Source organism: Lissotriton vulgaris, chromosome 9 (genome assembly GCF_964263255.1).
Source record: "Lissotriton vulgaris chromosome 9, aLisVul1.2, whole genome shotgun sequence".
NCBI lineage: Eukaryota > Metazoa > Chordata > Amphibia > Caudata > Salamandridae > Lissotriton > Lissotriton vulgaris.
This window is the reverse complement of record NC_141697.1, coordinates 1,205,497,923-1,205,524,937: the sequence shown is the minus strand read 5'-3', so window position 1 is coordinate 1,205,524,937 and position 27,015 is coordinate 1,205,497,923. Positions and strand designations below refer to the sequence as shown.

Here is a 27,015-nt window from a genome sequence, read left to right as displayed (position 1 = left end):
CTACCCACAAAGGGTTTCCCGGCGCCGAATTAGCAAAAACACAGGGCAACTAGAGAGAGAACAAGTCCGAAGGCAATTATTTGTCGAACAACCAGGTTTTTACGCTTTTCCTGAAGCTCCTGTAATTTTCTTCTTTGCGTATTTGAATGGGCAGTGTGTTCCAAAGAGTTGGACCCAGGTATGAAAAGGATCTCCCGCCCATTCTAGCCCGTTTGTACCTAGGTACCGCAAAGTTCGCTGATGTAGCTGAACGCAGATTGCGATTGGGAAGGTAAGGCTTGGCAAGATCTTGAAGATACTTGGGAGCAGTCCCCGCTTTGATTTTAAACAGATAGCTCAGGGTTTTAAAGCGAATCCGGTTTTCAACCCTGAGCCAGTGCAGGTCCCTAAGATGTTTAGTAATCCTGGCGTATCTGGGGATTCTGCAAAGCAGTCTGGCCGCAGCATTTTGTACCAGTTGCAAGCGTCTTATTACTGCTTTGTTTGCGCCCAGGTACAAGATGTTACCGTAATCAAGCCGAGATGTCACTAAGGCATTGACTACGGTCTTCTGGGTGGTAGGTGGCAGCATCCAGACAATTTTACGTAGCCATCTGAGAATAGTAAAACATATGCCAGCCACTTTGTTGGCTTGCTGTGTCATGGATAGACTGTCATCTATGATGACCCCAAGATTTCTGACCTGAGTGGCTGGTGGCGGGAGCTTGCCCAGTGACGTCGGCCAGTGGGGGTCGCTCCAAAGATCTTTACTGTTCCCTAAGAGGAGGATCTCTGTTTTCTCCCCATTTAATTTGAGTTGGTTGGCCGACATCCAACAGAATATTTCGTGTAGGCCTATTTTGAGTGCAGATGGAGCAGACGGGTCAGATTTGGAGAGTGAACTCAGCGTAGTTTCACGGACCTTACACCAGTAGTAGGGAACTACAGATGTGGTACCTGCATAGTGTGTCCCTTTGCAATTGAAGCAAAAGAGCTACGATACAATGGACAACAGATCTCCTGTAAATGCATGAGTAATTGTAAAACAAAAAATATTATTTATTTACTCATTTGCCCATGCAACAAAGGCTATGTGGTAAAGACCTCCCGACCTCTGAATGCTAGACTTACTGAACATAGGTCGGCAATACGCACAGCAAAGATTAATTCTCCAATGGTATCACATTTCTTGGAATATAACTACTCACCTGAAGATGTAAAGTGGTTTATACTAGAGAAAATGGTCCCCAAGGAGGGAATAAATACTGAAAAATTAAGAAAGAAATGTGAAGTATTTTACATTTTCTGGCTAGATACAGTAAAAAATGGTTTAAATCAAATAATACCGTGGGAAAATGCAATAATATAAATCCTTTTCGGTATACAGTAATTAAATCCATCTTATATGATTCTCTACATTTACTATGTGCAAATCCTACCGGCTGGTGGATATTAGTGTTAGCAATATGTTTAATTATAATCTAAACATATATGATCTTTGCCATGAGATATTTGTAATTCTAAAATAATGGTGAATAATATGGCCGAACACAAAATATTGTATATATATATATATGTATTTATACAATTTGTTGAACTAATGTGTTGGTGTGAATATAGATATTTGTATGTTTTCTTTCTGCCAAACAGGTTCTGGATTATGATATTATGTGGTTTCTACTTCTCCATCGCTAGTATTGCATGGATGGATCTACTCAATTATAATTATTGAGTGTTCATTCATTCTAACCAATCCATATCTACACAGCCAGCCTCTTACCTAACTATTGTTGTATCCTATATCTGTATATATACATCAGGTAACTTACTCGGTTTTTCATCTTGAGTTTATCTACTCTTTTATGCATATGCATTTTGAGGAATTTTATTTATTCAGCCTCAACAATACGACATGTTATCTTTACGCCCAATCATAACATTCGAATTCCATTGCGCTTTAATTCGGTAAATGTTCCGTTTCTTCTTGGCGTCCCAACGCTAGCTTTCACGCATATGCATCTTGAGTAATTTTGTTTATTTCAATATTCAACAACACGGCGTGTTATCTTTACGCCCAATCATAACCCCCAAATTCCATTGTATTTTAAATTGGCTACTGTTCCGTTTCTTCTTGGCGTCCTGACGCTAGCTTGCACGTGTTCTAGGAAGCCAATGAGCTTCAGAACTACAGCTGCTAACGGCCGTAATCTTTTCTTAATGAGCCACACCGGTACATTTACTTTGAACAAACTAAGTGATCTCATTGGCTCTTACATGTTTTTCATGCGCATATATTACAAACCATTACGCCCGGTTTGATTTGTATCACCCGTATCAGAGTATACTCTCAACCTGTGACATCCTAGCGAGGGGCGTTTTGGACCGAAACTATCTACCCTTCAGGTAAATGTGTGCACTCTGCGTCTCCATTTTGACATGGTTACTTTTGTACCACGGCATTTCAGACATGTGTATTTAAATCATTCATGTCTCCCCTTCAGGAGATATTCCCCAGTCCATTTGGGTCGTATTTTACCGGCTGTTTGGTCTTATCCTTGACGGACGGCATTTCTGATAGAAAACCTTATTGGATCGCAATCTTTTATATCCAGGTAAATGTGTTTACTTTTGCCGTATTGATCTAATATCACGCCTTGCGCCTAGACGATAGAGAGGACGTACAATTTTATTTTCTGATGTCCCCGGTTTAGGAGATTATCTCCGGTCATTCGTAATCGTCTTTTAAGTGAAACTCATGTTTCTGACGTCCTTGCCAAGATGTAATCATAGTCTGTAAGTAGCCACTGTTGCTTCTTTTTTAATTGTACCAGAGTTTCTCTTTTGAGTGTAGTATGCAATCAGATCTTATTAGTAATTCTCGTGTTGCTTACATATCATCTACTTTAGGACATGTTTAAACCTTCATATAGACATCGTACAACATTGTCCCACTTTATTAATGCAAATGTTACGACTTCACCCTTAAAGATATTTCTGCCCATTAAGTGGATTATCTAATTTTTCATGTCATTCACCATCAATACGGAATTACTAGTCAGTTTAATTCTGATATATTAACTTTAACAACGTGTAGTACTCAAGGTTGCACATCTTTTTGATCGAACTAATTTTAATTGCGGTGCAACTTTACAGAATTTTTGATACATACCGATGTAAGATATAGGTAGACAGCAATTGTGAAGGTTGCTAGTGCTATCTGGATGACATGTGCTAGTTCATCCACCCTTGCTGGATAGCTCAGATATACATACTATATCTGACTGAGTAGGTTAATGAATGATATTAAATGCACCATCATCTAGGTTCTAAGGTGCTATTGTATAAAACCACTGTATCTTTAATATAGGTCTATCTACATACAACACTAATATGAGACTTTATTATCTCTAGTGTGGCCAATCTCCTCTACATGTACCCTCAGCTCCTCAGAACCTTAATTTAAAGTAGAGAATTGCTGAACCACATTATATCATTTTCTACATCCAGAATAAAGTTATATGGTAAGAGTACCTATGCTTCCTACAATTATCGCCTATGTTACTCTCACGTTCAGCATTTGTCATTATGCTTTACTGCTAGTTTGGATTCTTAAATGTGCCCATATATGTATATATTTTACATTGCATTAGAAATAGGACATGTTTATACATGTATGTAAATAAATGTAAATAGAATATATTTTTCTATGATATGTATATAAAAGTGTTTCAATTTTTAATTTTTTTCTATTCACTGTGTGATGATATATATATGTGTATATATGTAGATAAGAATTGACGACCCTATGAGCCATTTGAAGTGCAATTAGATATATATCAAGTATTGTGTGATTAAATACCTCTAGTTATAATCATGTTGTGTATTATATAGGCACCCTTGCTATCCTATTGATATTTATATTATATATTCTATAGAGCAATAGACGGCTACCTGATGAAGGCGTGTATGCCGAAACGCGCATTGTAGACATCTGCCGCACTGCCTGAATCAACGTTTCGTCTATCATCTGGATCTGTATATACTTATGTTGGCTGTTTAATTTAATTACATTTTTTTGAAATGCTTATTCATGAATCCTATATGCACAATTGAAATTCTGTAATATTCAATGAATTATGAACTATACAAAAAAATAAGTAAATACATTTATCATGAGAATAATGTTTTCTATATGTACACATTGTTTGTATTAGGGTGCTCCTTAAATATATTTAAATAGTTCACGTATAGAGAGGTATTTTTATTAATAAGTTCCGTTGCCACCTTTGCTAGCTATAATTTCCTTATACATCAGACACCCCCTGCAGTGCACACCTTTGGCCAGGCACAGTAGGGGTTTGGCAGCCAGGCCTTGTGCCCTACACCCGTTCAGTTATCCCTCACTGTGCATCACCTTCGGCCATGCACAGCAGGGACTGGGTATAGAACCGACCTGTGGCCAGTCCTTGTGGCCTACCCACGGACATCAGCATACCCCAAGGTGGTGCACTACCTTCATCCATGCGCAGCAGGGTCGGGTAGAGGGCCTAGCTTGAAGCCAGTCATCCCGCACAACCCTCCACTGTCAGTCAACAACTGCAGCACAGAGGCTTTGCCGTGAGCTGTGGACATTTTGGTACGGGGCCTCGCCTGATAACAGGCCGTTTGTCCTATCCCCTGTCATCAAATAACCCCAGCTGTGCACAGCATTCAGGACTTGCTTGAGGTCAGGTCCTATGAACTCTCCCTGCCTGTATACCCCCACATTGCACAGCCTTCAAGCATGCAAAGGATTGATTGACTGCCTGATGTTTTAAAAAGCACTTGATTACCCCAAAAAGGGGAGGCTTGGCACCAGATGGCTTGGGCTCAAGGACATAGTCTTCGCTTATTGTTAGACACTTGCCTTTGTTTTTTAGCTCTCGCCTAGGCAGCGCATGAACTGCATGCGCTGTCTTGAAGAGACATGTAGTATCCAGATATGGGCTTCAAAAAATGCCCAGTTTTTCAACTGGCTCCTGTTACTGTCATTTGAAAATTGTGCCTTTTGATTGGTGAATAGGCTTAGTAGTCCCTCCTTAGTAACGCCTTTCTTCATGTTGTAACCTCCCACGAGGACTGGCTCTCTTAAGTGTGTTGTTACTATGGATGTTTTAATTACAGTCTGTGAACTCTATTTTCTAAAAATGACTTTCTGCTGCCTGCTGTTGCAGACTGGACACGCTCTCCCACAACCCCTTGCAGCATGTTTACGTGTTTGTTTGTGAGTTGAGGGAGAGGGTCTAACTGGTTCTTATCTTGTTAAATTCTTTCAAATTTGTCTACATGGGTTTCCCTTGTTTCACAGGAAAGAGACCACTTTTGCCATGCTTTTGTTCCAGAGTCTAATTACAAGAAACTATTTACACAAAACTTTCACTTCAGCAAATGATGGCTTTCGCTTCCGCCTTTTTATTTAGCAAGAGGAGCGTTGCTTCCCTGCAGCCTAAATATTTCAGAATGGCATTGCTTTCTGTCATATCATCAGAATTCAAAGGAGCTGTTGAGCACAAATCCTTATGTTTGTTAGCAAACCCTTTCAGTCAGTCGCAGTAGGCGGGGCATGTGGGAATGCATTCTGTTCGTTCTGTCAGGTGATTATGTGTTTTGAAGCACAGGGGCTGAAACAATTCTTGATTGAACCGAGGTATTACACAACCAGGAAAGCCTCGGATATAACCCTGAAAGATGGCTTTATTGTAGTAATTCAGATTGGCATTTTTAGGTATATTCCAAGTTGTAATTACTCTCTCATCCACAACATCTGATTTACCAGAGTACATGCCATTTCCAGTTTTCATGCTCAGGGAGGTTTCTAGGGTTGGAGCAGGGCTTTGCTTTCATTGGTGCATGTGTTTGAAGACTTTACAGGTCTTTGTTTTGTATAAAGCAGCATTCGCCGAATCAGAGCGCTTTATGAAGAATGCAGAAACCCTAACATTATCCCATTCATAGAGGAAAGGATTGACCACCTCTCAAAGCTTTACTTTTAGTTTGTAATTTCTTCATGTCACTGGTAATTTAGGTGTAATACACTTTTTCAGACCAAATTAACAACAAATATTGCTAAAGCTAATAAGTCTGACTTTAAAAAAAATTACCCAACCTTTAGGCAAAAATGCCAAAATACTATAGCATTTAGAAAACTACTGCACACTACATATGAATTGGTAGTAGTCACAAAGCCATACCCTTTGTCTGCGATTTCTGCATACTGCTGATCACATAATGACAATCCAACAAATTCAACTCCACAGATTTCCGCTCCGCTACATGCCACATAAATCCACTTCTAATAAAACCACTCCATGCAACATAATTCCATTACATTACATGCAACACAATTCAACTTGACACAATTCCACTCCACAACACACAATTCAACTACACACCACATACATCCAAACCACATCACAGAATTCCACATCCTACCACATAAATTCAACATCACGCATGACTCCATGACACACAACACCACTACACACAATTCTACTAAACTCCCCTGCACACCATGCCACATAAATCAACTACACACAATTCCACTCAATGTCACACAATTCCACAACAAACAAGTCCACTCCAATCTACATGATTTCACACCATATAATTGCAATCCACACATTATAATTCAACATCATGCCACATAAATTAACTCCACTACATTTCCCTCCAGGCCAACAATGCCACTCCACGTAAATCCATGCCATGCAACATAATTACCCTACACATAATTCCACTCCGAACCATGCCACATGTTAACACAACACATATTTTTCCTTCTAGCCTTGAGCCTACCCAGCTTAAAAGCACTCCTGAAAGCACAGTGCCTCTCGCTGGTTAGAAAGGGGTATTTTTACCCACTCAGCCTCCCTTTATTTCTGTATTTTCTTCAGTCCACAGCTGTTTTTGTTTGTCCTTGTTATGCTGTTATTCAGATCAATTAATTCATGTGCTGGGTCCGATTAAATGTCAGTTAGAATTCCCTGCCATGCCTCGTAGATGCACGTTCACATTTTTTTTATGTACTTCTCCAAGATTGGTGCCTGCTATTGTGGATTAGTAAATTAAACACATAAACATGCCTGCTGCAGCATGTCACATGCATGCGAATACATGCAGACACAGGCCTGCTTATCATTAAGCTATGACAGGTATGTTTGTTTTGCTTTTGATGATGAGGTACATAATCAGTAAAAAGCATTGGCATAGCAAAAAGGACTCACCTTTGGGACCTTTTAAGTGTTTAGCCAGAGCTATCGGCTTTGCCAATGTCTTTAAGCTCTACTGTAGAGCATTGTGGCTGCTGTGCAGCATGTTGAAAAGTTATAATAAATAAATGTTATAAGCATTTTTGTTACCTTATATATAACCAAGAAGATATCATGTACAACTGAACGACTGTATTAAAAAAAGAATTTGCATAAAAATGTCTTCTAATTAGGTCTCGCCTAGGCAGCACTTGCGCGGTCTCTACAAGACATGCTGTATTCAGGTATGGATTTTAAGCTCTGCCCATTTTCCGCCCATCTTTTCAATTGGCTCCTCTTACTGTCCTTTGTAAATGGTGGCTTTTGATTTAAGAATAGGCTTAGTAGTCCCTACTTAGAACCTCCTTTTCTCCTGTTGTAATCTCCCATGAGGACTGCCGCTGTAACATGTGTTGTTGCTCTGTATGTTTGGTCAGCAGCAATATTGTCCTAAATGACTTTCGCCTATTGCACACACAACTTGCTTCCCTGCAACCACTTGTATTTTTAAGCATCAGGGCAAGCTGTGCTTTATATTATGTTTTTGCTACAACAACAGCTGTTGTGCCATGAACGCTGCACAATCCCTAATATATTTATTTTAAAGTAGCGCAGCACACCATGCTTTATATTCTGTTCTATTTAAGCTGTGCTCTGTTATGTATTTTTACAGCCCCTCATCCCCGTCCCGCCCCTCTACACTAACTTAAATCTGCACGGGCGCTGCGCGTCATGTCTTAGCACAGCACCCGCTTTTATTACAATTTTTTATTAGCATGGCGTCCGTTTCATGGGCCACCACGTGCATAACTTTAAGTGCACGGGTGCCCCGCTTTAGGTTTCAGTACAGTGCCTGCTTTCATATTTACAACACGGGTGCCGTGGTTTATGTTGCATCATGGCGCCCACTTTTATATTTACAAATACAATAGCTGAAAGTCTTGCTAATGCATCATTATTTGCAACGCCAATAGCTCAAACTTTCAGTAATGCAAGACCTATTGTGTTGCAAATGCTTGTTTTTTTGATCAGCATGAAACACACAAGTCAGAAGAGAGACGAGAAACTTGAAGCGTGCAAGTCAGAACTGATTTGAATCCTGAAACTTTCAGGTGAGAAGTGATTTGAGTGTCATCTGCAAAATGGTGGTTGAACTTGCCACCTCAAATAGCCTTAAGTGTGACTCAAATCCTTTGAGACTCGAGAGCCAGGCACCGATGTTGGCGTTTTTTCCTTGTGTGGGACTTTCATGCCTCTGGGTACCCCATAGCACTGCCCTGGGGTCAGATATGGAGTGTTCATTTCCCCACTACCCCACCCCTCCCCTTCCCACAACTGTGCTATTTTGTTTCCACAGCGCAAAACCCTCAAGAGCCTCCGTTTGCAACCTTTATTTATATTTTCTAAGAAAATACAGTGAACAAGCATCAAGAAGACAATGACAATCAAGGCATAAGATGAAACACACCACTAGGTTTACTGGCTCCTACGTGTGATGACTTAAGTTACAAGGTGGTTGCAAAGCAAAAATGCAGACTCCTTTTCTAGTCAATCAAATTTCTTATAAAAGGTAAAAATGTGGTTGACCGGAATCACGAGTCATGACTGACGTTAAAATAGCAGACCTAAACAAAAGTGTCAACTCAACGCTTTTTAAACTCCGATAGCTCAAGGAGAACTTAACAGAATTACGCCAAACCATCATATCACTATTTCAGAGTAATGTTCTACTTTTGTGCAAAGTTTGGTGTAAATCCGATTAACGGATCAGGTTACAGGCATGACCAACATTTTTTATGGGAGCTAAAAGGGGAAATCACTTCCTTTTTTCCCAAACAAGCACCAGCACGGACACTGGCATGTGAGACATTTGCCAGATTTTGTGCAAATCCATCCACACGGATAACAGTTACAAGCAAATCAAATAATGCCTTTTTGATGGAAAGTGCAACTGATCCAGAACTACATATGAGAGAGAGAGACAGACAGAGACAGAGAGTGAATACATATATATTTCTCTAGTGCTTTCCTCTGTGATGTTTTTCAACATTACTCTTGCTCAAATGTGTTCTTATCACTGGCAGAGATGCAGTCGAGGCAACCAGTAGTGCCCTAAGTGAAAACACATCTAAAGACATGGAGGCCTCTGATGCCCCATTACCAGATCTCTACTTGGGCATTTAGGACAACACTGCCCACCTACGAGATGATGTTCAAAAGACACACATGACATTAAGCCTAGGAGTCTCCACTCTGGGACACAGAGTGGAGACTCTTGAGAAATCAGAGCACACAAATGAGAACAAGATGGAAATTATGGGCAAGAAATTCTAACCTTACAGACCAGAATTTGGAACCGGAACTACAGGGCCACCTTGAAGATTTAGAAAACTGTTCAAAAAGGCAGAACATCCAGCTTAGCGGTGTCCCTTCCCACTAAATGCAGAGACTTACAACACTGAGGCACATTTTAAAAGACCAGATCCTGGCAGATATGTTTGAATCGGAGATCATCCTATACCGGACACGTAGAACGAATCTAGAGGCACTCCTACATGCTGAAAAACAGGTTTTATTCAGGTAAGTACAGAACTGGATGTTTCATTGTTCCACCCATTTGATTGGCCTCAATGAGGACATTCCCTGGAGCGAAGTGGGCAACTGAAAGCCCCTATCTTTCATGAACCTGGGTGCCCATACTTTACATGCACACCCACGTGTTGTAACTCAGTCCAGCAGCCTCCAGTTCCTGTCATTTTAAGAAAAGTTCACTAATGTTTCTTGTGTCAAATCTGCTTGGTAGACGAGGCTCGAGAGTCACTGGGTCTGAAACTGGGGTAGTCAGAGGGTCCTCCTGCGCTAGTAACTCATTCGAAAGAATAAAAAATAATTCTGACTGACAACTCAAGGAGATGAGAAATGAAAGCGATTAAAAGCGACGGCGGACTACAAAAAAAAAACAGCGAGTGGTGCGCGCGCGCGTCACTGCGAGCATATGTTTTGAATTATCGCGGCCGCGATAATTCAAAACATATGGCCTCTGGTACACGTAACAGACACCAATAGTTCCTGGGCGGAGCTATGCGACCGCCCATGGCCTATTGCGTGTTCTGTTAAAAAAAGCACGCACGCGAACGCCAATGAAAATGGACCTTGAAATAACACGCACGAACTGCGTGCAATTTCCAAGTCCATTTTCAAATCCTCGGGAAAAGGACTCTCGCTGCGCGACACTGCATGCGCAGTATACGGCAGGCCCGAGCCCTAAAAAAGATTAGGCATAATGAATGGTGTGTGGTACAGCACAGACGAATAAGAGCTAAGCCTTTGGCTGAAGTTATCGCTTCAGAGAGGACAGTGGCTCTCTTTCAGCTCCAGGAGTCTGGCTCCCCACCGCCGATGTCTAAGAACTGCAATCCAAACAGACATGGAGGATTACCGGGTGCTTTGGTGTGTCAGCATGAAGGGCTACAATTATCTTAGAGATGGCTCCGCTTACTCACCCTGGTGACATTTATTGAGAAACTAGCCTGGGTGTGGGAGGGGTGTGGATTTGAACATTGAAGATATGATATAAGGTTACTGCTATTCCAGCAGGGAACTTCTGACTTGTCGGAGTTCGTGACTGTATGGGGTGGGGTGTCAAGTTCAACATATCGTTCTTAGCGGTACAGTAGATGTTTATTTACTTGTCTGGGAGTTATGTTGGGTTGGTGGTGGTTTTGTGCTCCCTTTCAACTTTGGAAAGTATCTAGAAATATGGCTCAGAGTTAGAGGTATATTTTTCCCCTCTATATACGGTGACCTATTAACCACCTTTGAGACATGCTAGATAATGATACTGCAGTGTGATGACTAAAATCATCTCTCAAACATTACATGGAAACGTGCACTTAAACCTGCAACCTTTAAACATAGGGGCTGGGAGGAAAATGAAAGGTGACCATTTGATGGCAATGCTCTGATCTTTATAGACGTTAATGTGGATGACTTCATAATATGTTATGAAAAATTAAGTATGTTTTTGGACATGGTCAAAGATATAACCGTAACTTAGAGCCAATGTACACATAAGACCAACCACAGACACATATTCCTTAAGTAGGGTTATACAGACATTCAATGGAATCTTTTTTATTTTTAGGCTTTGAAAAAAATCTTGATAATGACTCCTTGGCAGAATTCGACAAGGTCTCCCCGGCACAAATTTTTCCGTGTCTGGAGCAAGTGGGGCTCACTGGGACAGCCTTGCAGCTGTTCCACTCATTTCTGTCCAACAAGGCTCAAATCGTCAGTTGTGGAGGCTTCAAGGCTAAGGCCTTTAGTCTTCCTTGTGGGGTACCACAGGGCTCATTTCTGAGTCTTACCCCTTTCAATCTCTATGTGGCCCGACCAGCAGACCAGGTGCGTTCATTTGGCTTTCAAGTGCTGTCATATGCAGACGACACACAAATCATCATCTCTATTTCTAAGGACCTAGCGTGGGTGGCGAGGGGGATCATTCAGTGTATGTCCAGCATTATTTGCCAAATGAAGGACGACTTCCTGAAGATTAAAGCAGACAAGACAGAAGTGCTTGTGTTCAGTTCTCAAAACTTCATCTGGTCAAGCATTTCGTGGCAAGAGGTCTGCGGACCTCTCCCCTCTCCAGTCAGGTCAGCCAAAAACCTTGGGGCTATCTTTGATGATGCTCTGATCTATGATGCTCAAATCAGTCGCTCTGTCAGCACGTGTTTTTACATCATGAGGATCCTAAAAAAGGGCATCCCTTATATTCCAATGGAACTTCCCCAGTCATTCATCATTACCCTGGTTACCTCGTGGTTGGATTACTGCAATGCTCTGCATCTGAAAATCAATAGTTCCTGCCATAACAAACTGCGGGTGGTACAGAACGCGGCAGCCCATCTCATTCTGAACACTCCCAAGAGGCACTCCACTAGAGAGGGGATTCGCTCCCTACACTGGCTTCCTGTCCGATAACGTATTGTATTGAAGGATTTGTGTCTGGTTTTTAAGGCCCTGATTTACAAGGGCCCTTCCCTTTTGAAGTTGCTTTTTCAATGGTGCATTCCGGGGAGGCATCTTGCAGTAAACGTATGAACCCCCAGATTTCGTAAGACTAGATGGGGTGGTCGTTCCTTTTCGGTAGCAGCGACCAAACTATGAAAAGCCCTACCTATAGAGATTTCAGATGAGTACTCTTTAATGGCCGGTATGTGTGGTTGTTTGTTCCAGTTCATATCACTACCTCATATCCATGAGAAAGTTCATATAGTGGACACTGTCTACAGTGAACTGCCTAACTAACCATGTTGAACATTCTAGGGCAGTGGAGCACCTGGAATCCTTGAAAAAAAAGGAGTTTATATTCACATATGTAAAGGATAATACTTAAATACAGCCTTTTCTGTTTTTTTGCGTCTTTGAAGTTGGTAAAATGGGGTTGTCACATATGGTACATTATAATGCGCAAATGTAATTCTAAAATGTTTCATTACAAGAAGAGGCAGAAAATATTATGGCTCTCATTACGATGTCGGTCGGAGTTGCCTCTGACCGATATCGCCACAGATGCGGAAAAGACCAACCTCCGGTCAGTGGTCCTGGCACCGCAATTAGGATGCGATCACACATGGTGCGGTCGCAAATCTCCATTTTACAATGGAAGCTTGTTCGGCGGTCAGAAACCACCCGCAGCACAAGCTCCAATTGTACAATGGACGTTTTTGCACATCCCTGCATCGTGTGGCAGGCACTTCCTGGTGTGGAAACGTGGGGCTACAACCGGAGAGCCAAGGGAGAAGCCCCCAAAAGTAGCTTTCCGACAGAACTTTCTATGTCGGAAAGGCCGACATGGAAAGGCTGTGGGAAACAGACATCATAATCCTGGTGGCGAAAACACCACCCTTAAGAGATTATGAATGCTTTCTGGCTAGTCGATGTGCTCCTCAAGCCCGTCGGAACAGAATCGGTTTCCCTGGCCAGTATAGACTCCGACCGTTGACATTGTAAATTGGCAGCAAGAATGTAAACTCTACATGTCGGTCAGAAAGCGGACACTGAAATGAGGCACTCTCTCTTTTAAGTATATTTTCTTTTTAATTAAATATGTGTTTCAAAAACCCACAGATCAAAATATTCTAATGAGATGAATGACAAAAAAGACAATCATTTGTGATACACTTCCAATAATTGTCACTACTATTAATAAAAGCTAGGATGAGTAAGCAGCACTGGCCTAATTTCTAGACTCCATGTCAGTGGGTGAAAAGAATGGACCAATTGTGTGGCAGTTGAACTGGGAGACCAAAGACCAATATGATCCATTAATGTCAAACCACTTAACAAGAATCAACCCCTACCCACCCTCACCCTAGGTGAAAAGTAGTTAAAAGGGACATGCTACCCCCCCCCCACAACTTCGGTAAAGGGTGAATAGCAGGGCAGAGGGTCAAAATTATCCAACGGCTTCAAATCTAATGCATTTGCCCCAGTGTTTGATCTGATAGATTTTGTGTCATATGATGGACAAAGAAATTAATATGTCTGAGATTTGTGCATTGAATGTAGCGGGGTACTAGTTTTTCAGGTATTTTGGGCCTTTATTCATGATGCACAGGATGATTGTGACTCTTTCTAAAGTGGGACAAAGTGCTATACATTCAGGTCAATGTCAATGTCATGTGATTAAACTTTGGCAGATGAAAACAGACCAACAACGCTCAACTCTGCGTACGCTGTGGTTTTAGTAGACTTTTCTTGGAGAGGTCAATGTAAATTAGGCTGAAATAATGTGATTTTGATAGAAATAAGGAACTAGTTAGCTCTACAAGTATTTCCATGTGCACTAGTGCTAGCCCTGGCATACTTGGTGCATTTCACCCCTACCTTTTTGCATTCAGACCTCCTCTGATAGGACTCTGCCCACTTTACCACTGCTAACTAGTACTAACGTGATTATGCTCTCTTCTTAAATACTGTTAGATTGGCTTATACCAAATTGGCATATTGAATTCACTTGTAAGTCCCTAGTTAAGTGGTGCTGTGTGTTCCCAGGGCCTGTAAATGAAATGCTATTAGTGGGCCTGCAGCACTGCTTGTGCCACCAACTTAATTAGCACTTTAAACATGTCTCAGGCCTGCCACTGCAGCCTGTGTATGTGCAGTTTTAAACAGCAATTTCGACCTGGCAAGGCCCAAACCTTCCGTTGTAATACATATACGTCTCCCCTAGGATAGGCCCTGGACAACCCAGAGTATAGGGTGCAGTGTATTTAAAAAAAGATAGGCAAGTACCTTTAAGCATCCATATCCTGGTATTGGAAAACTCTTACATTTGTTTTTCACAACTGCAAAACCTACCTCACCCATAGGATAACATTCAAATTAAGTTATTCAGGGCCCGATGTAGGTAAATCTACATTTACCACTTCATAAATACCGAATCATACCGAATCGGTATTTATGAAGTGGTAAATTAGAGGGGGGGAGATGTAGATATTTCAGATTCGGTAAATACCGAATCTGTAAGATTCGGTATTTGCCGATTCTGTAAATACCGATTCGGTATCCCCATTGCTTCCTATGGGCCTTGAAGCCCATAGGAATCAATGTGCATTACCGAATCGGTAATTACCGATTCGGTAATTACCGATTTGTGCAAGGGTGCAGGGGGTGTCACTTTGACACCCTCTAGCACCCCCAAAACAGGCATGTGAGCCATGTGGCACACAGACATGCCCTAAGGGCATGTCTGTCTGTCACATGGCACAGGTGTGCATGCACACATGTGCATGCACACCTGGATTCGGTATTTTAACACCCAATTGGATTGGGTGTTAAAACACCGAATCTGAAGGGCCTGTGGGACAGAAAGTAGTCCCACCTACATCCCAAATGTAAAAATCGGTAAAATTACCGATTCAGTATTTTTGCCATTCGGTAATTTTACCGAATCGGTAAAATACCGAATCGGACAAAAAAAGGTCCCCTACATCTCAGTAGGCCAAATACCGGTATTTGATACCTACATCGGGCCCTCAATCTTATAAGTGTAATTTCCAAATGGGAACAGGTAACTGGTTTATGTTTGGAGTCCCTGGAACTGTAATGAAAAATCCTAACTTACAATGAAGCTGGATTTTTACTTACAATTTTGAAAATGCCACTTTTAGAAAGTTGGCATTTTCTTGCCTTAGCATTTAGCGCCTGCAGCTTGCCTCTAGGTCACATGACTTGATGCATCAGCCAATCAATCATTTATATAACGCTGCAACTCACCTGTGGGGATCTCAGGCGCTTGTGGCTGCTGCCATTTGTATCTCATTCGAACAACCAGGTCTTGCACTTGCACCTGAATAGACTGTGTCCTGCCTCCACACAAAGGGCAGCTTACCCCCTGTACTTAGTCTGGAGCTAGGAAAGCAGGGCACTGATATGCCTCCAGAAGCTTCTTACCACTTCATAGGCACAACTGGGTATAAATACTGGATCTCAGACACCAAGTCTTAAGTTCATTTCTGGACCTGTGGATACTCTGCTACTCAGCTGGACTGCTGTCCTGACATGCTAACCTCATGCCTGCTGCCCTCTTACCTGGATGAGGACTGGACCAGCATCTCTTGAACTCAAAATCCAGAGTGACTCCAAAGGCTAATTGGCTGGCCTCCTGATCTGAAGCGTCAGAGACATAACAGGCTTCCAACAAGCTTGGACCTTGCTCTTCCATCTGCAAGTCTACTCTGCGAGGTGGTGCCACCTTAATCCTAGACCCTTGAAAGTGGGCTTAAGGTGCTCTTCCAACCTCTGAGGATCCAGCGTACCTGACGCATCGCCTCTGCTGTGCGGTGCAACCCAAACAGAACAGCTGCACCACCGATGCTGAGCGGATTGGACTCATCGCAAAGACCTGCCTCGCTTCCACAGCCCCATCAAACTGCCATCCTGCAACACATCCTTGGTGCAGGCCCTCTCATATCTCGTCGATGGCAGCCTCAACAATGATGCCAGAATCTGCATAGCAGCCTCGCAGCTCCCCTGAACAGACGCATCCCACCGACTGGGCACCACAACCTCAATGCCGGACTTTACATTACAAGTCCCATAGACAGGATTCTCGATGGCAACACAGGCCCTCGCATCACAGCCTCACCGCATCTTGGAGCTGAAGCAGCGGTTTAGCTGCATGACGTATCTTTGATGCTGATCCTCACAACACTTGCAAACCAGGATTTAAAGTACTCCGTTTGGCTGGTCTAACTGGGTCCCTGAAGCCGAGCTGTGCTCCAACACAGTTAGCCTGAACTTGTGACTTTGTCCCGGTGCTATTTTAACTGAAATATATCAATTTGAATATCTCCAGTTCTACTTATTTGATTTTTGCTGTTTCAGTCTTGTTTTATTGATTTAAAGAAGTTTCATTTTTCTACCCTGGTGTGTGGTGTTTTTACTGGCTCACTGTTTGAAGTATTGCACAAATACTTTAGACATCGCCTCTAAGTTAAGCCTAACTGCTCTGTGCTAAGCTACCAGAGGGCTGAGCTGAGGTTAATTTGGAGTTGGCTTGTGACTCACCCAGACAAGGATTGTGGTTGCTGCTTGACCAGGGCTCATATTTCAGTTAACCAACAACCCGACTTACAAGTATTACAAGCACTTTTCTAAGTAAATAGATTTGGAAAGCTGGGTCGCTGTCTAAAGAGTTTATCTGGGGGTCAAAGTAGACAACCAAGTAAAATTTGATGCCGCAAGTTATTTCTTCGGGGCATCACCTAGGGTTCTTGTCATCCAAAAGGTAGTCCATTTCAGGGTGGCCCACTTGGGAACAGCTCCTGGGCTTTAGATCCATTTAGGCGAAGAGATCTGGTTTTCAGCCAACGGAAAGCCACAAGACACTGTATTGAGGCACAGAGCACCACATAGATTCGGCACTGAGTCATCTGCTCATATATTCAACTTCAAGTAGAACAGAGCATTTACCATTGATCCTTAATGAACCACAAAAGCAAATTTCTTGGTGCCTGAGAGGATGCATCACATAAGGATCTCTTGAGTGCAACCACGGAGAAAGAAGTAGATCTATTCCCAAGTCACAGCTAAAATCTCTGAAAGCTCACATGATTTCACGGTCTACCATGATGCATGCAGCTGAGAGACTCATAATATTCAGTTATGGATTCTTCGTCTTTTATAGACATGAGACCCTCGCTAATAGCAACCTTTGCAGCTGAACTTTAGAGTAGCCTTGAGTCTGGTCTGTAATTGTTAAACAACTCTACCTTCTGGTGATGTTTTTTTTATAGCAGAAGGGTGTCCAAGCTGTCTTACCTGTCCTCTAAGCTCTGGTAAAACCAATGGGTAGCTACACGCTATACAAGAACATAATAATAATAATAACAACGGTGTGTTGGGCGGCTGCGAGTCAGGAATCCTGGGCTAGAGATTAATATACAGCTTCGGTCTGGTCTGCTGCAATTGTATTGATGATGTCTTTGAGAGCCGGTGCCAGAGTTCTGCCAGGAGTTTGGTGACATAGTCTTGAATGTTGGGTTCAAAATACAGTAAGGAGTCCAATTATGGTGCTATATGTTTGGCACTACCACTTTGGCTTAAAAGCAGTCATGGGCTGTGTATAGTTGCTCGTAGTACACTTACACACAGTGATCATGATGAAGACCATGAAGGATGTATTCGTTTGTGTAGATACCTTGTACAAACATATGGGGTAATGGTATTTTTTTATCTTGATTTCATTATGCAGTATCCTCTCCTAAAGATGTTATGAGTTGTTGAAAGAAAGCCGTTAATGAACTGTGGTGGGTATTGTAGCCCTGTCTAGAACTTATCAATTTGACATTTTGCATGCTGATGTGTTTAAGCACTATGAAGGCAAGTTGTGACTCACAGGCGGTGATTTTCAGGCTCTTACAGGAAACCTAAAACACCAGAGCAGATGGGTTGCCGTGGGGTGGTAAGATATTTGGGGCCACAATATTCTCGAGAGCTTTACTCCCAATGTACATGTATGTGAGGTTTATCCAAACATTAAGGTGTACACACACATAGAGGTAGTTTCATGCCATTTTTCATGCCATTTTTCTGTTGCACTGCTTTGTGGGAACAGAGTCAGGCCATCGCTTCCCCTGGTGTCATTAATGTAAGCTGTCCCCCTCGAAACACCACCCAGTCAGTCAATACACTTCAGTGACCGTGCCACCATTTTTTAGGTTTCGCCTTGTCACGCAGGCGAAAACCTAATGAGAATATTATGTGGCTTGGGAATCCGCCCTCTGTTTCATTGGCTAGCTCCATAAATAGAGGCTAGCCATTGGACCAGAGATCTGTCCGTCATGGCCGGACCAGATTTGTGTGCGTTCCCGCAATTTCTTCCCTCTCCACCCTTTTCTGATCGTCATCGCGGCGGTGGGTGGGTGCTATTTTTTTTTTCGTGTCGGCCTGTTTTGTTGTTTTTAGAAGTGTCTGTTGCTGGAGTTGGCTGCAAGATTTAAGTTCCCACGAAGCGATCAGGTAAGGAGCATTTTCTTTATAAATGTGTTTTCCCTTTGTATGTTTACGTATTTTGACGTTTTTGTGTTTGGATCGATATTTAAAATTGATTGTTTTGACGAAAGTGCTATTGCTGAAGTTACGTCCTGTGTACATCATTTGAATACGGCACAGTGGGGCACGCTTCTCCGGTAAGCTCATTTCAAACGGCAGTTGACGATGTATCCCGCTTATCCAGGTAAGTGAGACTATTCACATAGACAGAGAGGGAGTGAGACAGAGAGGGAGAGAGAGAATAAAAGAGTGAATTGGAGACCGGAATAAAGAGCGAGACTGACCAGGATAGGTGAGAGGGAGGGAGGAGAGTCTTGGGGGAGGCTGTGGTGAGAGGCAGAGGGCAGAAGAGACGGTCAGAGATGAGAGGCAGAGAATACGGGCTGGGGTCTACCAAGGAGCCTGGCCTCTGCTCAGCCCATGCACTGTGCGCCTCGGTCAGACTCCTGCTGCGTGTGAAGATCAGGGGAGACATGAAAGAAGGCCCGGGGCTTAAGCTGCCCTGACACGGTAACAAACGAGCCCCTGACGAGAAATACAGGCTGGAGTGAACTCGCAGTAATGCCGCCGCTGTAAACCTGCCCCGAGGTGGATAGGTCTCTCGCCGCTCTTCACGTGCTAACAAGGCGGCAATACACGCAATGCAAACCTTTACGTCACCACTGGTAATAGGGCAAAGCAGTTATATGACAGACATGACCAAAGAGGCAGGGCAGCCCAGCAAGGAGGGGGGGGCACCTCATAGAGGTCCCGTCTCATCCGACAGTCCCTGCCTAACCTTTGGGATTGATATCTCTCAGCCTTTTGATTCTCAAAGGAGGGTGAGATTGTGGCTCGTCCTACTGAAATCAAGGGAGTGGAAAACATGTTTGTAGTGTGAGGAAAGTAATCGAGCAGTGCCCGAAGGACTGTCTGGCTGGTCTCACAGGTCAGTGCATGAGCTCGTTTTTGGGGGGTTCTTTGTGGGCCTGTTTTATGGTCTGCTGTGTCGGGTTTTACTGTGTATATTTTAAAACGCCATACTTTGTGGTTACCAAAAGGTCGAGATAAACAACTACACAGTACAAATAGCACTACAACCTAGCCTTGCCGATCTAAGAAGGAACGAAAGGGCGCCTCAGATTGCTGTCCATACAATACATGGCCTCTTTGCTCACATTCGCAACTAAGTGTGCATGGAGTTAAAAACAATGTCAAATCTCTATATTCATAACACCCTGTAACTAAGGTGGCTAGTTAGTGCAAACGGGACTGATTGTCACACGAAAACACCTCCTTCCTGCTCTCTTCTTCTTTCCTGTCCTCCCTATCCCTTCTGCCTTCTCTCACTCTAATCCCTCTGCCCTCCTTCTTGCTCTCCCTCTTCTACCATCCCTCTCTTTTCTGCCTTCTTACTCCCTCCTGCCCTCCCTTTCCACCTCTCTCTTCTGCTCTCTTTCACCGTCTTGTCCTCCATCTCGCTCTTGTTCTCTCCTTCCTGTCCTCTCCTCCTCTAGCCCTCCTTCTCCTTCCTGCCCTCCCTATCCTACCTGCCGCCCTCTCCTTTCTGCCCTCTCTCACACACTCCTACCTTCCCTCCTGCCCTCCCACTCCTTCTTGCCCTCCCTCTCCTTTCTGCCTCTTTTCCTTCCTGCCCTCCCTCTCTCTCCTGCCCTCTTCCTTTTGACCTCTCTTCCTTCTTCCTTCTTACTCCTGCTCTCCTTAACTTCTATATCTATCACTTCTTCTCTTGCACTCAGTCTCCATCTCTCTCCCTCTTGCCCTCTCTCTTTATCTTACACTCTCTCCTTCTTGCCCTCTCTCTCCTGTCTTCTCTCACACTCCTGGCTTCACTCTCCATCTACCTCCCCATTTTCTCTTCACTCTCTATCCTTCTCTCTTTATCTTTCCTTTTTGCACACTCTCTCGCTCCTGCCCTCCTTCCTGCTCTCTTCTTCTTTCCTGTCCTCCCTATCCCTTCTGCCTTCTCTAACTCTATTCCCTCTGCCCTCCTTCTTGCTCTCTCTCTTCTGCCATCCCCCTCTCTTCTGCCTTCTTACTCCCTCCTGCCCTCCCTTTCCAGCTCTCTCTTCTGCTCTCTTTCACCGCCTTGTCCTCCATCTCTCTCTTGTTCTCTCTTCTTTCTGTTTCAATCTCTCTTCCTTTTGCCCTCCCTCTACATCTCTCACACTCCTGCCTTTCACTCTCCATCTACCTCCCCATTTTCTCCTCACTCTCTATCCTGCACTCCTTAGCTTTTCTTTTCACACTCTCTCACTCCTGTCCTCCTTGCTCTCCTTCTTTCCTGTCCTCCCTATCCCTTCTGCCTTCTCTCACTCTATTCCCTCTGCCCTCCTTCCTGCTCTCTCTCTCCTGCCCCCCTCTATTTTCTGCCTTCTTACTCCCTCCTGCTCTCCCTTTCCACCTCTCTCTTCTGCTCTCTTTCACCTTCTTGTCCTCCATATCTCTCTTGTTCTCTCTCTTTCCTGTCCTCTCCTCCTCTAGCCCTCCTTCTCCTTCCCGCCCTCCCTCTCCTACCTGCCGCCCTCTCCTTTCTGCCCTCTCTCACACACTCCAACCTTCCCTCCTGTCCTCCCACTCCTTCTTGCCCTCCCTCTCCCTTCTGCCTCGTTTCCTTCTTGCCTTCCCTCTCTCTCCTGCCCTCTTCCTTTTGACCTCTCTTCCTTCTTCCTTCTTACTCCCTCCCTCCTACATGCCCTCCCTTTCCCTTCTGCCCTCTCTCTTGCTCTCCCACAATTTTCTGACCTCCCACTCCTCCTTGCATTTTCGCCTTCCTACCCTACCTCTGTATCCTCCCCACTCTTCTTTGCATATGCCCTCTCAACATGCGCTATCACTGCACACAGCCTCTCAACACACGGCCTCTCTGCACATGCCTCTCTCCATATGATCTCTCTGCACAGGGCCGTGTGTAGAGAGGGCAAGTGAAGATAAGGCATGTGTAAAGAGGGCGTGTGCAGAGAGGGTGTTTTCCAGAGAGGCAATCCATATTTCTGTGTAAAGTAAAACACATCAACGTTTTACACATAATTCAAAGAAGTTAGAAAAGACCATTTGTCAAAAGCAATACCAAAAGCTCAAACTTTAACAAAGGCGAAACCATTGCATTGTAAATGCTTGTTTTTATTTGGACTACAAGTTGGTATGTGATGAAACGGAACACAAACCCCAGCAAGTCCCTGTTACCTTTAATTATTATTTTACTTAAAGCTATGCTTAACGTGTGCATTATACATGGAAGTCAATACCCGGTCTCCGGTTCTGTCCTGTTCAGACATTTTTTTAAAAGGATCAACTCTTGTAGAAAAGACAAATGATAGCACCATGTGTTAAGCACCAAACCGTATTACATCGCCTCAGAAAAAAATGTATGTATTAGTATTCTTATAGTGTTCTACCAATTCAAAAACATCAATATACCTTAACCTGAAATGCAATCTTTGTAAATTAGCCATGAATTGCCAAACATGATAAATGCATAACATAACATGTGTATTTGCAAAGTGCACGTTCACCCCTGATGGGACATTTTGGCGCTGAATAACAGATGTTTATTGTTACCCAACTCAGTGGTACTCATTTTATTGACCTCAGATGGATGACAGGCTGAGTGGACCAGCCGGGATTTGAACCTGTGACCATGAGGTCTAACACAGACCCCTGCAGTGGATGCATTAGTCCACTGAGCCACCAGACCCGGCCTTATGCAGTATTCATTCATTTGCAAAGATTACAAAATAGCAATATCTACCTTCAATTCAAGTCCTCCTTACACTCCTTACCACTGCTCATACCTCATAATTCTTTTTGCTGGTCAACTGCCCTTTCAATCTCATCTTTAATGTTATTTCTTCTGTATTTTCTTTTAACTAGATCAGGGGAAGAGTCAGCCACTTCAAGATATCTGCCACTCTTGGAGGCTTTGCGTGGGCCGCCTCCAGGGATTGGGCAATCTGCTGAGGCAGATTATGGTGCCTGGGGAAGTGACTGAGGTGGCAGTCAGTCCCACTGCTGCCCTGCACTCTCGAGTAAATCAGAGGCAGGCATATCAAAGGCCAGCCAGTAGGCAACATAGGAGGAGGAAGCTTCCCTTACTTGGCGTGGATCGTTGTGCATTCCACAGAGGAATTCTTTAGAGATCTGGGGGCACATTGGAGGGTCGTGCACAAATTGGATTGTGGAGCAGCAGGGAGGGGGATAGTGGCCAGTTTCAGTGGGAGGAGGGGAGGATGGGGGGGGATGGGTTGTGATAGGTGAGGGTGCCTACCGCCCCATGAAGTGAAGCCTGTTTTTTTACTGGAAAAATGGAGGTGGTAAAGGCCCATCCTGCATTTCCCTGAAGCCTCCAATGAGGACAAGTCAAAATCCACAAAGCGGAAGGATAACATTTGTACCCAGAACCCTGGATGTGTTTGATGGTGAAGCAGGTAGCACAGATAAGTGAATGTCAGTCAGGGTGAATCTCTGGTTATGCCAACCATGAAGGCACTACAAAACACGTTGAAAAGCAGAGAATCACTAGAAGGGTCTCTCGATGAGATCAAGAACTGCTGGTCAAACACCGACCACAAGGTCAAAGGGATGGAAGGTGAACTGGTGACGATGAATCCGGCAGCGTGGAAGCATGTTGAAATGGTTGAATGCAGCCACAGTTTAGAGAAAGGTACCGATTTGGCGAGACTTTAGCTGGAGGTAGAGAATGAGTTCACAGCCAATAAAATCAGAATCCCAGGAATTCCTGCACTTGCAAACAGTGTAGCTTTGGAAACAGCGGTGCTTTATCTGGAGAAACACGCAGTTCAGCATAGGGCTAGTATCTGGTGCTGATTAGAGGGTGTTCCACTGACCAGCAGTGCAAAAGGCTAAGCAAGGACAAATACTGGGACTCTTTTATCCTAAACGAGGAACTCAAGACAATGAGATCTGGTCTCCAGGAAAGCAGCATGGAAGTCGACCTTGGAGATGGATCCAAAATCCGCATGACTTCTGATCTGCATTAAGCTACTCAAACACATCAACAAGAGCTCCAAAGTTTGGAAAGCAAGATGTTAATCATGACATCAAAGACTCCCCTTGGTTCCTCACTAGACAACAAATATGGCTGCAACTGTTACATGCCAGTGCACTTTATTAGGTTGTATGTTAAAATAAAAATAGTTAAACCAGAAAACGGATGGATGACCTTGCCCCAAAATATATTTGCCGATTACAAAGCTGCAATGTTTATAAAAGAAACAAAAATTAAAAAGGAACCTGATTCAACAAGCAATGCAAAGTAATATGTTTGGCTTTAATGTGACAATGTATTCTCAAATACTGTCCACATAATGATCTTGTACTCAATAAAGTAAGCCCTGCTGGCTTTGCTGTTGCTGAGGAGGGGGTGGTGGGAGCGGCAAAAATGTGAGTAGAAAATAAACAAGTAAATGTGGAAAGCAGTGTGTTGATTGAGTACCTTTCATGTGTAAAATAGTGCCTCTGGCTTCCAATAGAAGCACTTCTTGGAAGGCAGAATTTATTTTTATTTATTTATTTATTCAAAGTTTTATATAGCGCGAACAAGATCCTTACAGATATCAGAGCGCTTCACAATGACATGGTAGGGGCAGTAGGAATGAACAGGGGTAATGGGAGCAATGTGGTAGTCACTAACATGAAAGGATAATAATAACATACAAAAAACATATCAATATACAATCAGGTAAACAGGTAGTATAAGACGGCACAAGTCATTGATCCCACTACAGAGGTGTTCAGGTACACTTTGGGTGTGTGGAAGGCTTATACCAGTGTTTTAGTAGAGAGAGAGCACGGAGTGGGGGCAACCGGGAGGGTGAATCAGTGACCCAACCTGTATCATATATTGTAAGAAAGTAGCGTAGTAGTGTCTCCATCAAGTAGAGGTATAGTGCCAAAGGACAAGGTGAGTATTGACACAAGGCAATGCAGAGTCTCTGATCCAGCACCTATAAGGTTCAGGAGATCTTGGCCAGAAGGATGGTTTTCACCTCTTTCTTGAAGAGTGCAGTGGAGGAGATACGCCTGGTTTCAGGAGGGAGCGCATTCCAGATCCTGGGTGCCATTCCTGAGAAGGAGCGCTTATAAGTTTTCTCTTTCCGGAATCTACGGGGTTTCAGGAGTAGATTTTTTGAGCTTCTATTGGATCTCGAACCTCCTGATATAGACAACTTTTGAGCGAGGTAGTTGGGTGCATTGTGGTGCACGGCCGCGTGTGTCATAACTGCAGTTTTTAGTTGTATTCTGGCTTCAAAAGGCAGCCATTTTAGGGACTTTAAGTCTGGGGAAATATGCGAATGTTTTCTTGAGCCAGTAATGAGTCTTGCGGCAGCGTTCAGGGAGGCTCTTAAGGGTGCTGTTGTGGATAGCGGGAGTCCGCTGAGGGCCACAATTCCGTAGTCTATTCGAGGGATGACTAATGCTTGTACAGCAGTTTGGAAGTCTTCAGTAGGGAGGAAGGGTTTAATTTTCCTCAGCGTGTTGATTTGGAAATTAGCTGCTTTTGTGGCTTTGCTGACGTGCTGCTGCATGTTGAGCTTGGCGTCTAGTGTGATGCCTAGGGATTTCGCCGAGTCCACGATGGTGGGTTGGACATTGAGTGCTGTTAGGTTGTTGAGCCATGTTTGGGTGGTGGAAATTTTCGCCGGGGGTGAGATGAGAAGGAACTCAGTTTTCAGAGCATTTAGTTTGAGGTGATTATCGGCTAGCCAAGATTGAGTGTTAATAAGCGTGGAATTCAGATGTTTGATATCTTCCGGAGATTGAAGCTTTAGGTACAGTTGTGTGTCGTCGGCGTACATATGGAATTGGACATTGGAAGCTTGGAGCAAGGTGGCGAGTGGTTCCATGACGAGGTTGAATAATGTGGGGGAGAGGGAGGATCCTTGTTCAACACCTAGATCGGCAGGCACAGGTGAAGATAGCACATTGTCGATCTTGAACTTCTGAGACCGGTTGTGAAGGAAGGACGAAAACCATTTGAGAACCGTTCCCGATAGACCCATTCTAGTGCTTAGCAGCTCCAGCAAGTTCTCATGTTTGACCGTGTCAAAAGCTGACGAGAGGTCAAGAAGGATGAGGAGGCAGGACTCATTGCGATCAAGAATTTGGAGGGCGTCATCAATTATGTGTGTCATAGCTGTTTCCGTGCTATGTTTCGCTCGGAAGCCTGATTGATGAGAGTTGAGGAGGTCAAATTGGTCAATGTGTCTTGTTAGTTGGAGTTGGACACATTTCTCCAGCAGTTTGGCCAGGGTGGGGATATTGGTGATGGGCCGGTAATTGTTTAGGTCAGACGGATCAGCTGTAGGTTTCTTGAGTATAGGCGTGACTTGCCCCACCTTGAGGGAGTCTGGGATGAGGCCTTGTTGCAGGGAGCAGTTGATGATTTTGGTCCAGAGAGGGAGGAGCAAGGGGATGAAGTCTTTTACAGCATTAGCAGGTAGAGGGTCTGTGAGGTGATTAGAGGGCTTCAAGGTGCAGAGCAGTTTGTGTATTGTTTCTTCCGAGTAGGTATCGAAGTATAGCCAGGATGCCATGTTTTTAGGTTGAGTGTTAGCCATTCTTGTGTGGTTGGGGAATCGGCTTACATCCATGATGAGGTCATTTCTTATGTTGTCAGTCTTTAGCTTAAAGAAAGCAGAGAAGTCTTCACAGTGTGGGGTGTCGCTTGTTGTGCTATTTGATTGTAAGGGTTGTGCCTTTGTTTGGGTCTTGATTAGTTCGAACAGTTTTCTTGGCCTGTTTTTTGCTTGGTCCAACTGGCGGCTGAAGAAGTCCAACTTTGTGCGCTTTATTTTCCTAAAGTAGGCATTTCTCTTGTTTTTAAGCCTTTTGAGGTGCAGTGCTGAGGGGTCCGCTCTCCAGGTGCGCTCTGCCATTCGCATCGAACGCCTGTCGTCATTGAGTCTGAACCTAGCCCATGAACGCCCACTAGGTAATTGTTAATTGACTATCAGTGCCTGGAGGGGTCACAAAGTTGGGAGGGGCATGGCTTGGGGAGATCCAGGCACAACCAAATGTATACACTTGTTGTTACCCACGACGTCCATAACTATGTAATTTTAGTTATACGTGCGCCCATAAACGGCATCTGACAAATTCAGTCACTAACAGGGGTGGGTGCAGGGGTGGGGCGGGAGATAGGGTACGGTTAGGTGAATTGACAATC

The 27,015-nt window shown here is 43.7% G+C and overlaps 1 protein-coding gene across 1 annotated transcript in view; it reads right to left on the bottom strand.

Moving 5' to 3' along the window:
* Window positions 1-27,015, bottom strand: part of ABTB1 (ankyrin repeat and BTB domain containing 1) — a 208,244-nt gene that overhangs the window by 143,989 nt on the left and 37,240 nt on the right. The window lies entirely within an intron of this gene.